This window comes from Panthera onca, chromosome B1 (genome assembly GCF_046562875.1).
Source record: "Panthera onca isolate mPanOnc1 chromosome B1, mPanOnc1 haplotype 2, whole genome shotgun sequence".
NCBI classification, from domain to species: Eukaryota; Metazoa; Chordata; class Mammalia; order Carnivora; family Felidae; genus Panthera; species Panthera onca.
In genome coordinates, this window is record NC_138342.1 from 13,324,381 (window position 1) to 13,337,914 (window position 13,534).

General features: G+C 43.3%; 1 long non-coding RNA gene across 1 annotated transcript; it reads right to left on the reverse strand.

Annotated features, from left to right (window-relative positions):
• Positions 1-3,780: 3,780 nt before the first annotated feature.
• Positions 3,781-5,935, reverse strand: LOC132692680 (uncharacterized). The gene is made up of 2 exons (XR_009616516.3): positions 5,512-5,935; positions 3,781-4,091 (listed from the first exon to the last, which is right to left on the reverse strand). It is a non-coding gene; the product is annotated as an uncharacterized LOC132692680 (long non-coding RNA).
• Positions 5,936-13,534: the final 7,599 nt, after the last annotated feature.

Here is a 13,534-nt window from a genome sequence, read left to right on the forward strand (position 1 = left end):
GAGGGGGGTTCTTAAATGAATGACATAGAGAGAGAGATGGAAATTCATTGGCAGATCAAGCACCTGTGTGGGGATGAGCAAAGAAGAGGAAATACACGTGGTAAGATGAAGGTAAGGGACTGATAATTGATAGGTTTTGGTCTAGACTGAGAACCGAGAGAACTCAGACAGTTACCATGAGGGTCCAAGATGACGACTCCTCCAGAAATAGATACAAAGGCACAGATCATGAGATAAACATAAAGAGCTATGATCACATAATTCGCTGGGAGGGTGGCAGTCTCCCAACCAAGGGACAAAATGCTGGTAGACGAAAGGACTTTACGTACTATTTGAGCCAGAAAGAAACAAGGAAGAAAAGGAGGACAAGAGTAGCTGGAGGGCGGAGACGGGAATTTGTGAAGAGAAGGTACAGCAATGGCAGAGCTCAGACAACAAGTGTCCTGGCACATTTCTCAGAGATCTTCCTTCCACTCTGCACCCAGTGGGCTCACAAATCACCAGATCACCTTGCCTGTTCCACACCTCCTTCCCTCTGCCTAGAGTCCCCTCCATCTCCCCCATCACTCCTCTCTTGACTCTCCTTCAGCTTTGTGCTTTGAGTTTCTTCCTGCAAAAACCCGTTCTGGACTCCCCCCCCCCCCCCATCCCACACACTGAGTCTCTTTCCTTTTCTTCTCCAAACATCCTATCCTTTCCCTACCTCTATATTGCCATTGTCCTTGCCCTGTGTTCCCTATCACCACCATCACACCATAAACTTAGAAACCCTGTGAAGGTAAGAACCATGACATATATACAGTGCCTGGAACACTTAGTAGGCACTCAATACATACATTCATTCATTCATTCACTCAACAAATATTTAGTGAATATACATTCAATGGCAGGCAGTGGAGTAGAACAGAGAATAAGACACAAAAGCTCCTCACCTTCATTCTTGGGAAGAGGAAAGGGTTTTTTTAATCAGGTAAAGAAAAGCCAACAAGACGGTTATAGATTGTTATAAATGGTATGACATAATTAACAGGATGATAGCAAAGGAAAATCTTCTTTTAGTCCCACCTCTTTGGATCCTTGGAGAAATCTGTCACCTGCAACCTGAAGCCCCATTCGTTCTTCCTTGGGACACTCATGGAGGGCTTGCTAGGCATCAGACACCGAGACCCTCAGGGAGATTTCAGGCCAGTGAGGAGAACCAACGAGTAAGCCAGGGATTCCAATCATGGTTACAAGGGCAATGACAAAGATATTTACCTGGGGCCACTGTATAATGGAGGAGGTAAAGGGATAATACATAGAAGACTGCAGAAAAGGGCTTTGGAAGGGCTTCTGATGAAGGCGACATTGACCCTGATGATTCAGAGCATCAAGATTTCTGGGACCAAACTGCCTGGGTTTGAATCCCACCCCCACCACTTATTAACTGTGTGACTTGGATGAGTTACTTAATCTCTCTGTGTCCTCAGTTTCCTCATCTGTAAAATGAGAGTAATGACAATACCTTACAAGATAGTTGTGAGACTTAAATCAGTTAGTATATGTCAGCTATTTAGAACAGGATGAGCACATGTGTTGACCATTATTATCACTTTTCAGGATGTAAGTTAGCTCAATGAAGGGGCACCTGGGTAGCTCAGTCAGTTAAGTGTCCAAGTTCAGTTCAGGTCATGATCTTATTGTTCATGTGTTCAAGCCCGGCATCAGGCTCCCTGCTGTCAATGCAGAGCCCACTTCAGATCCTCTGTCTCCCTCTCTTTGCCCCTCCCCTGCTCTCTCTCTCTCACTCAAAAACAAATAAACATTAAATTAAAAAAAAAAAAAAAAAAAGAGCTCATTGAAGGAGAGGTAGAGAAGACATTCCAGAAAGAATAAAAGAAAGAAGATGCCAGGTCAGTCGGTCAGCAGGCTCTGCCTCTGTCCCTGAATGGTCATGAGGAAGACATTGTGCCCAGCACTGTCCTATAGGTTACGGACAGACCCAGGAGAAATAGAAGATGTGGTCTCTATCCTCTAAGACACTATATCTTAGAGGATATAAACACACAAGACTAAACACATAAGAAAATAATTAAGAAGCATCCAAGATAACATAGAACCAGTGCTGAACTAGGGGGCCAGACACCAGTGATACTAACAAGAAAAATATCAATCATAGCATCCACGTGTTTACAATGTGCCAGGCACCGGGCTAAACACTTCACATGCTTTTCCTGCTCAAGTCACCCTACAAACCTAGGTTACATGACTTTCTCCAATGACAAAACCTCCAGGAGATTTCAGAGAAGGAAGAGACGAACCAAAAAGACAACGAACCTCATGAGAACAATAAAGCTTGAGCAAGGCCTTGAACAAAGGAAAGAATATGAACAGAGAGATGGGGGGATTAGGAACGAGGTCAGGGCAGTCTGATGGAAATATAATATGAGCCACGAATACAAGCCACATGTGTAACTTTTAATTTTCTAACAGCCACATCTTTTAAAAATAAAAAGAAGCAGGTGAAATTAACTTTACAGAGTATTTAGTTAGCATTTATTTAATGTATTATTTCAACATGTAATCCGTATAAGAAATTATTAACAAGATATTTTTAATTATTTTTTCTTAGAAAAAGTCTTGGAAATCTGATGTGTATTTACGTTTACAGCACTTACCATTTGCAAGTAACCATATTTCAAACACTCGAGAGCCACACGCAGCTGATGGCTACCATCTTGGACAGCAGAGTCAAGAGGGAAGAAAGAACCGGCATGGACTGGGTCTTACCAGGTCGCAGTCACTTTTCACACATTATCTAACTTTCCTCACCACCCTCTTGGGAAATACAAATGGGGACACTGAGACTCTAAGAGATTAAGTCAACAGCTCAGTAGGATTTAAACCCAAACCCCACCAATTCTGAGCTGGGGCACCTACGCTGGAACTGACTGCAGCAAATGCCCCCAAGGGTTGTGCACTATGAAGCAAGATGATGCCTGAGCAAGGAGAAACTACCAGATCCCGGGGTCTTCTTCTGAGCGACTTCCTCCCCAACCCCCAAAGCCCACACAGGGTAAGCCCTCCTGGATTTGGAAGAGGAGAGGAAAGCAAGCAAGCAAGCCCTACCCTTCCCTGTGAAGTAGCACCGAAAGCCCTCGCCCTGCTCCTGAACAGCTAAGCCACTAGAGGGTATGCAGGAGGCAAGGAAGGGCACCTGTGGTCCATAAATATTTAACTTTTGTTGCAGCAAAGTGCAGGATGAGGAAATACTTGGCTGCTTCTCAGCCAGGGGAGCAAGGCTCCCTTAAACCCTTTGCGGGCTCCACTTTGTCGTCAATTACTTTTCTAAAACTATTAAGAGAAGAGAGGGGGAGAGTATAAACAGAATTAACAGTAATTTATGATCTGAAAAAAGACAGCAGGAGTTCGAAATCTGTCTCCATTAGGATACTTTCCCGGCGTTCCGCTGGACCCCCAAGCCACAGGATCCTGTAGGAAAAGGATGTTTATACAGCATTCCTGGCAGGAGAGACGCTTTTCCTTGCTCCCAGAGGGCAAGGTTCAGCCAACTTTCCACAGAGGGGTCTGGCCTGTGCTGAGCCTGCTGCCAGGACCCTGTTCCGGGTGTGGGCAAACACTGAGCTGTTTAGATTCTTGTTTTATTTCATTTATTTCTTGCTCAGTGGTCCCTCCCTGATTTCTACAGGGACCTCCAAGCCTGCTCTTCCCCCACCTCGACCATCAGCAAAGCCCACCAAGAGAACTGCCAACAGAGACACTCATAAGCTCTTCAGTGAGAATATTTCTGTGCCCCAGAATTTTTGAGCCAAAGGTTTATTCCATCACCTAAGGCATGTTTTATGCCATGCAGTTTCACTTTGTGGAACTAACTTTTCAAGTCCGGGAATTGCAAAGCCACGATACGTAGCAGCTTGAATTAGAGTCCAAATGCAGAGGCAGCAGAGCTCCAGAATTACTGTTTCTTCTTTTTCTTTGTCTTTTCCTTTGGGGCGGGATGCTGTGGCCCAGCTGGGAACACTGTCTCTGGCACGCGCTTGCGGTCCACTCAATATTAATGATGCAATCAAGTCTTCAGGTGAATTTTGGAGCTAAAGGGAGAGACAAAAAGAAAATTTTGTAAACCACCCCCAGAATCCGTTAGCTGAAGCTCCACACAGTTTGGGCCTTCCTTCCCTAGCCAGTCTTTTGGATCGCTGGCGACCCCAAGTGGCCAATTTAAAATGGCAGTTTTGGGGGGTTTTGTTGGATCCTTTTCCCTACAGAAAAGAAACATACTTCAAGGTTTTTTTATTCCCAAATCTTTGTAGCGTTTAAAAACTGCAGAGCTGGATTGAAAAAAAAAATTTGTTTAAATGGGGCGCCTGGGTGGTTCAGTCGGTTAAACGTCTGACTTTAGCTCAGATCACGATCTCACAGTTCGTGGGTTCGAGCCTTGGGCTCTGTGCTGACAGCTCGGAGCCTGGAGCCTGCTTCGAATTCTGCGTCTCCCTCTCTCTCTCTTTCTGCCCTCCCCGCCACCCTGTTCATGCTCTGTCTGTCTCTCTCTCAAAAATAAGTAAACATTTAAAAAATTTTTTAAACTGCAGAGCTGGAAGGACCATTAATGTCACCTCGCCTGACCATCTCATTTTACAGAAATCCCAGATCCAGAGAGGTGAAGATGGAACCCCAAAATCACACAGCATGTTAGGGTCAAGCAAAGGAGCAGTACAAGCAATGGCTCCAAGAGATTCTACACAACCAGATTTTAGTTCCATGATGGAAGAAGAAAATCTTTCCCCAAACCATAAAAGAAACATTGTTCTTACAGAAGAATCACTATAATGAGGCTGCATGTTCTAACAGATCCGAAGGTTCCCTTAAAGTACACACTTCTTCTTTCCTCTTCTATGCCTCCACCGAAGAGGATGCGTTAAAGTGAATCGTGGTGGGGCCAGCATGGGAGAAAAGAAGGATGTCAGCATTTGGCAAATGCAGGTTAGATGCTTATTCCCAAAGGCTGGGCCTTGAGTTTGGCTCTCACTTGCATAAACACTGTCGAGTGGGCATTATCATTCCCATTTTAGAAACGAGAAAACCAAAGCTCAGGGAGACTAACTGACTTGCCCAAGATCAGTTAGCCACCACATCGCAAAAGCAACTCCCTGCATCACTTTATACATGTTTCAATTCACCCGTCCATTAAATGGGGTAATAATGTCTGCCTGTAGAATCAGAAAATGTTGATATTGGAAAGAGCTCTTAGAAGAGCCCACTTTCAAACAAAATGAACCCCCGATACATAAAACAGACAAAAATGTCTATGAGAAAGTAAATCAAAGAGAACATGGGTACTGTTGTAATGAACACCAGGAAATCCCATTCCCCTTAAAACAAAAACTAGAATTTCTAAGGGTTCGCTCCAGGGCAAATTTCTACTCTTCCACCATGACACCTTTCCCTTGAGGTGTCTCACTTGGCCTCCTCCTGCCATCAGGAAGCTGGACCCCCCAGAAGGACACTGCCCACCTCTTGGCGTCTCTGTCCCATGTGTAGACAGAATCCCCTTTTCTATCTGCTCTGAGCACCATGGAGACGGTCTGGAATCTCCCCCAGTGCTGCTCCTAAAATTACTGCAGAAGAATAGAGGTGAAGTCACACAGAGTGTGGGAGAAGCCTAAAATCAGTCTGATTTACAGAACATGAAAGTCTGATCCAAATCTTATCAGAAGTGATTCTCTCTAGAGCTGGTAAATCCTGCTCTGCTCCAGGAAGGGTCTCGGCTTTAAAATGCTCTATGTACACTGTTCCAGCTCTTCACGGAAGCCATGTGGCCACATGCTTCAAGGTCTGGGAAAGATTTCTACTCTTCGGTCCAGGAATTCTCCTTCTAGCAGTCCACCTGAAGGAAATCATGAAACAGTTCAGGCAGCAATGTGTACGTAAAGATAATTGTCACTAGCTTATGTTCAACTACAAAAAACAAAAAACAAAACAGAAGCAACTTATGCAACAGTAGGGTTTATGATGTAACCAGAAGATTGGATGACCATGTAACCATAGAAAACTGATGTTTTCAAAGCATTTTTAATGACACCAAATGAGGAAAAAAAAAGCATTTTAAATGGCATTAAGTGAAAAAAAAGCAGAGTGCAAAACAGGTGCACATTATGTGACCAAATATTTAAAATCAAAATAAGAGAAGTGTGAGTATATGAAGAAAAAAGATAGAAAGAAATGTTCACCCACCAGAATGTTCACAGTGGTTATGACCATGACTAAGTGGTAAGATTAATGTTGATTTCTTTTCTACTTACATTTTGCTTTAGTTTTACAGTGATGTTGCATTAATGTTTAATCTGAAAATAAAATATATTCTTTCAAGATATTGAGCCTGTAGCCTAAAACGCTGCTGCATTTTCTGAGGCTCACCCTCCTTACTTCCGCTCTGTCCCCACCTTGCTCCTCTATTTTGGTGTCTTCCTCTCCACCCGCCTCACCTCTGCCCTGTCTTCTGCTTGTCCATCTGGGATCCACATTCATGACCCAGCCAACGGTTAACCCTTCAAGGGGCCCCTCAGAGTCACATTTGTCAACATGCTAGTGCATGTTCTCAATTCCTTACCATTAACTAGAGCAACCCAGTGAAACCCACATTCCCTGTTCCTCTTGGAATGCTTTATTCCTTCCTCCTGGTTGAAAGGCAGGATCCATGTAAATTTGGAATTGATTCCACTGGTATTTATTGAGTGTCCGCTCTGTGCCAGGCCCTATTAGAGCAGAATACAAGAAACAAGGTCCCTACACTCCAGGAGATGGACAGATAATAAATAAGCATATGAACGAGAAGATTATCAGGTCTGATAAAGCCATGCTAGGAGTGTGTGGGCAGCTACCTGAGATGGTTATTCTTCAGACCTGTGACGGCAATGGCAAAGGCCTGGGGCAATATCAAGGATGCACGTTCGTGTCAAGACGTCTGGAAAAGCCCAGCATCTCCAGGGCTCGTGTATTACCAGTGAATGTTAGCATTGGCCAAGAACTCCCAGAAAGAGAGCTAGCTACAGGATACTTCGAAAGGCAGACGCGTGCACACTAGGCAATGCCAGCTGCCTCCCACTTCCCAGTAATATTCCCTCCCTCCCCTGGCAAGCAGTGTGGGTTAGAGGAGAGAGACCAGAAGAGGGATGTGAAGGGACTTTTTCTATTTCAATGTCCCTGCCAAAAAGGAGACTCCTACCGATAGGCTGTAGGTAGCGTGCTGCTAACTTCTCATGTGTGTTGTTGAATAACAAAAGAATAACAAAAGCTTTATGGGGCACCTGGGTGGCTCAGTCAGTTAAGCATCTGACTTTGGCTCAGGTCATGATCTCATGGTTTGAGTGTTGCATTGGGCTCTGTGCTGACAGCCCAGAGCTTGGAGCGTGCTAGGGATTCTGTGTCTCCCTCTCTCTCTGTCCCTCCCCCGTTCTCTCTCTCTTTCTCTCTCTCAAAAATAAATAAACATTTTTAAAAATGTTTAAAAAAGAATAGCAAAAGCTTTAAAATCACTAGTGGCCATAATGGTTTATCTTTATTGAGTTTCATCAGTAAATACCTCAGAGTCTGAGGTCCTGGGAGCACATCATATGTACACCAGATTTAAGAAAGCTGAGACAGGATACAATGAGAACCCGAAGAGTAGACAGAACTTCACACTCACTTCTGCTTTCCCAACACCACATTGTAACACACACACTCACACACACACACACACACACACACTCATACTCACACCCATCCCCCTTCCCAGATCATCCATGATGCCCTGTGAACATCCATTCAGAACATTTTCCAACCTTTCTGCAAGTCACAGAGCACTTTTTTCTGGACATAAATAGGGATTTCAACAGGATTTCAACAAAAGCTGTCACTCCGTCTCCACAAAACTCATCAAGCACCAAACAAGAGAGGAAAATGGTTTGAAGCTGATTGTAACAGATTAAGGCAGGACGTTCAGTTCTGAGGAATCGCTGTTTGAGCAGGGAGTCAGATGAGCTGAGGGGCTTGCTGGAGGAAGCAAGAGAGCAGACATAAATCAAGGACACAACACACACCTCCCCCCCCCCCCCATGGCTCTCAGGCCCATGGAAAAGTTTCAGAGAAAATCCAAGAAAATGAAAATGGAACTAGCCCCAAATATATCCCAGATGTCCACTTCCAACTCCCAAGGAACAGGAAGGCAAAATAGAATAGAGCATCTTCCAGCTTTCCTAAAAATATTTAAAATGAAAATGAACCCCTTGCAATATGTCGCCCACTAGTCTGGCCTCCAGAATTTACTTTCTCTCCTTTCTTAAACCAAGTAGCAAATTGACGCCTAAGCATATGCTGCCTTGTTCTCTAAATGTGTCAGCACGTGCCTTGTTCCCAATCATACGAATGGTTTGGAGGGCAAGAGGGCAAAAGCCATAGCTGGTGCTTGTACCGAGTCCACAGCTGCTAACGGGTGTTCAATACTTATTGATTAAGTGATTGCTTGATTGACCGATTGAAACATAAACCTTATTTATTGATTGAAACACAAATCTTAAATATATGATCTACAGATACATATCACCTGTTAATAAAATGCTCACCAGACGCCAGATTGTGTAGAGAAAGGGTTTGTGAAGTTATTGCCATCATAATAATGGTAAATAAATACCCCTTTAGAGTTTACAAAGCACTCTCATAACATTATCTCTTACCTCCTGTAACAGCCGTGTGCAGTAAGTATTGAGGTTAATTCTCCAGTCCCAGCACCTTTCTGAGGATATAACCAGATGGGCTAATTACTCAGTTCATAAAAGAATATGCCCACTCTAACCCCGGGAATCCTGGATCGAGCTGTGTTAGCAGAAACACACAGCAGTGAGCTCTCCTTGTGTGTCTTCAAAAAGACACGTAGAGTCTGAACAATGGCAGCTATAAACAGCAAAGTGAATTCATCTGGAAAGAGAACCTACAGGCTTTATTTTTCATATTCCTACCACTATTAATTCATCTTTTCTTTGTGGGATGTTTCTTTTGTGTTTTGTGCTTTTAGTGTAATTTTTTGAGTAACTTAGCCCCCCTCCCCATGCGCACACACACACACAAATATCTGACACTTAAAACAAAACAAAACTAAAACTAAAATGAGCTAGGGAAAGAAATACTAGAAAAAAATAGTTCATACATCAACCTATTCCAGCTCAACTTATTTTATTTTGACAACAAATCCAGTTTGGAACCAAGAAACTCGTTAATAAACCTGTCCTTATGATGTTTCTAGACCAATTTTTCAATTTTAAAGGCTTTAAAAAGTGTGTTCAGGATTGTACAATCCTCCAAAATTTTCAGACTTTTCATGTTATAATGTCTATAATTTACTTTAAAGTGCAACAGTATAGGAAGTGTAATGGGGGCATGTGAGTGTGTGTGTGTGTGTGTGTGTGTGTGTGTGTGTGTGTGTGTGTATGTGTCTAAATTAGTTTCAATCTACCCCACAGGGTAGGTTAGTTAACATCTGAAGAACCCTTATCAGAAATACGCACCCCAGGAGTGTTAATTAACATTTGAAAGATCCTAATTAGAAGTCCCAACTCCAGAAACTCCATGACAATCACTTCAAATACCAAATTCTTCATCTAAAATACAGAGGTCATCCATTTAACGTAAGGAATATTTCAGAAATAATTTCTCACTGTTGAAATAAACAGTGTTCAAACATGCAGATTGGCTAAAATACCACATAGGTATCTCTACTACGGCATTAATGGAGAACAAAACTGTGAGGAGCCCAACAGTCTACTTCAGCGGGATATTGTGGCTTGGTCTCGTGGCAATACTATTTTGCACGACTTGACAGAGAGTTCTGTTCCCTGAACCAATCGGAAAGCTGGCTAATTCTACCTTTAGTTAGAATCCTGCTCCATCTGCCTGCAGTAAACCCAATACTGCCTGCAGTAAACCCTTCTTGCAAGGTGCTTTTAAGAGTATCAAAGAGTAGAGAGCCAGAGCTTCACCAAGAGTACAAGATCAGACCTCTGACTGCTTCTGATAAATGTTTGCACAGGCAGAATTCATAGAAACTTCATGGTAACCTATCCCCTGGTAGGTAGCAAGGTCATGGGGGAGGGGACCATGACCCTTACTTACCTATGATCCTTAGAGGCAACCAATATCCACCAAAACAACATAACTCTGATCAGCCAAACCGACTTTGGACATGGGGCGCCTGGGTGGCTCAGTTGGTTAAGCGTCTGACTTAGGCTCAGGTCATGATCTCCCGGCTCATGAGTTCGAGTCTCGTGTCAGGCTCTGTGCTGACAGCTCAGAGCCTGGAACCTGCTTCACATTCTGTGTCTCCCTCTCTCTCTGTCCCTCCCCTGATCGCACTCTGTCACCCTCTCTATCTCTCTCTCAAATATAACAAACATTAAAAAAATTTCAAATTGACTTCAGACAATTTGCACAGTTCAGCTTGAACTAATATTATCTGGGATTGTTGGGAGTAGAATATTATGCTTCTCTACTGCATTGTAGACCACAGGGAAAGGTACTTCATCCTCTCATACGTGGAAGTTTGGGGAAGGTCATTCATTTGGCTTTCTCTCTCTCTCTCTCTCTCTCTCTCTCTCTCTCTCACACACACACACACACACACACACACACACACACACACACACACACCATACAGGTCTCAAGATTCACACTCAGATGGGTGCTTGGGAGCTTCCATGGGAATCCTTTAATAAAACGGTTCTTCATTCATGATTGGCTATTGATCCCTATGTGTATATTTCACCAGTCAGAAACTCAGAGAAGAGGGGAGATGTGTGGCATCCTGAACCCATACCAGAATACTCTGCGCCCATCAAAATCATTTTTTTCTAACAATATTTAACAACATGGTAAAATACTTACACATAATTATAAGTGAACAAAGCTTGGTGCTCAAGAAGGTATGTAGTAGGGTTTCAGTTTTATTTTATATACAGAAGGAAAACAGAAGAAAACATCCCCAAAATGTGTTATCTACTTATCACAGAGATGACACCACTAAAGGTTTCTTTTTTTTTTTTTTTTTATTTTAGAGAGAAAAAGAGACAGAGAGCACAAGCAGGGGGAAAGGACAGAGGGAGAGAGAGAGAGAGAGAGAGAGAGAGAGAGAGAGAATCCCAAACAGGCTCCATCCCTGCTTGATCTCACAACCCTGGGATTATGACCTGAGCTAAAATCAAGAGTCAGACATTCAATCAACTGAGCCACCCAGGCACCTCTGAAGATTCCTATTTTCAATCGTTATACTTTCAAACTGCTTTATAATGTACAAAACATTTATATCAAGTTAAAAAAAATGTTACTGTAACAATTTAAATCTTTGCTCTTACCAGAGCAGGCTGAATACCGGTGATGTTCAACAGAATAGAAACCAAGATACATATATAATTTTAAATTTTCTTGGGACCCCTGGGTGGCTCAGTCCATTGAGCGTCTGACTTCGGCTCAGATCATGATCTCAAAGTTCACAAGTTTGAGCCCTCTGTTGGGCTCTGTGCTGACAGCTCAGAGCCTGGAGCCTGCTTCAGATTCTGTGTCTCTCTCTCCGCCCCTCCCCCACTCACACTGTCTCTCTCTATCAAAAATAAATAAAAACATTAAAAAATAATAAATTTTCTAGCAGCCATATTTTAAAAATGCAAAAAAACAGATGAAATTAATTTTAATAATACATTTTATTTAACCCAATGTACCAAAATATTATCATCTGAATGTGAACCCAATATAAACAGTATTTGTAAGATGTTATATATTCTCTCTGTAGTACTAGTCTTCAAACAAACAAAAAACAGTGTATTTTACACTGAGAGCACTAGCTTTATTTCAGACCACATTTCAAGGACTCAATAGCCGCACATGACTCATGGCTCCTGAAAGGGACAACAGAGCTCTAGATGCTAGCTACAGAAAAATTAACATCAAAAACACAATGCCAGGAGAGTAGAGGTCTCTCCCAGAGTGGTTTAGACTGGGACATTCTCATGTAGTATATTGTAAAGTTGGGATTGTAAAGGCCGCTGTTTAGACAGTGAGTATTCACTCTTTATTCATTTATTGCTCACTGAGCCATCATCCTCAGTCAGGCGTTTGGCCCGGGATGATGAGGTGAGGGAAAGGGAGTCAGGCCCTCTGGTGGCCCAGTGTCCAGTGGGTGAGATGGACCATTAATAGACCGTTGCAATAGCACGCTGTAGATGTGATGATGACACATCCTATGGGGTGACTAGCACACAGATGATGACAATGGCATCGACAGAGCACAGAGCACAGCTTCCTGCAGGAGGGGACAGTTGAACTGGTCCTAGAGATGAATGGAGAGCCTTGGCAGCAGCAGTGGAATGGGCAACAGGCATATATATGCAAAGGGACAGGCCTCTCTCCCAGGACAGGGTGAGGTCAGGGGTGTCTGGATCACAAGCTGTATCAGCAGAAACGCTGGGAAGTGGGAGTAGAGAGAGGGCAGAGGCCATGGGGTGGAGCACAAACACAAGAGATAGGATTAGATTCATGTTCTAGAAAGGCCAGTTATTCTCACTCTTCGCACCTTAGTGGGTTAAATAGGGGACCCAAAAAGATATGTCCCAGTGCTCACCCTTATCTCCATGAATGTGACTTTATTTGGAAACGGGATCTTTGCAGATGTAATGAAAGGATCCCTGGATGAGATCATCCTGGATTTGGGTAAAAATCCTAAATCCAGTGGTGTCTTTATAAGAAGAGGAGAGGACATACAGAGATAGGCAGGCAGGAGAGGCCATATGATGCCAGAGCAGAGATTAAAGCGATGTGTCTAAAAGCCAAGGAATACCAAAGATGGCTGGGAACTCCCAAAAGGTAGGAAGAGACAAGGAGGGATTCTCCCTCAGACCCTTCAGAGGGAGCAGAGCCAATGCATTGATTTTGGACTTAACAGCTTCCAGAATTGCGAGAGAATTAACTTCTGTTGTGTTAAGCTGCCGCATCTGTGGTAATTAGTTACAGCAGTTCTAGGAAACTAATACAAGGGATTACTGTGAAATGGAATATGAACAAATGAATGATGCCTATATGCTTGAGAAAAAAAAAAAAAAGTGCCTACTTTGATTTTGGAAATTTCCATAAATGTCTAATCTGCTTTAATTTCTCGGCACCCCCTTCCCCAGCTGGGTCTACCATCCATGATGGTAGAAATAAGCACATTTGTTTTCTTGACTGCCCTGTTTCTCCCACTTCCCTTCTACTGTGTTACATCCCACTCCCCGCCGTGGAGAGCAGTGGACTCTGTGACCTCAGGAATCCCTGCACCGGTGACAGCTCTTACCCCAGTCTTCCATTCCAGCTTTCTTCTCTCAGCTACACGCCTCTCCCAAGTGTCAAGGTCACCCCGTCAGGACCCTGACTTTGCCACTGTCTACAGTATGGGCCCCACACAGTACAGACTCCAGAACACAGAATCTGTGCACGTGTAATGAGCAAACACATTTCCCACATTTTCTATGCACAATCA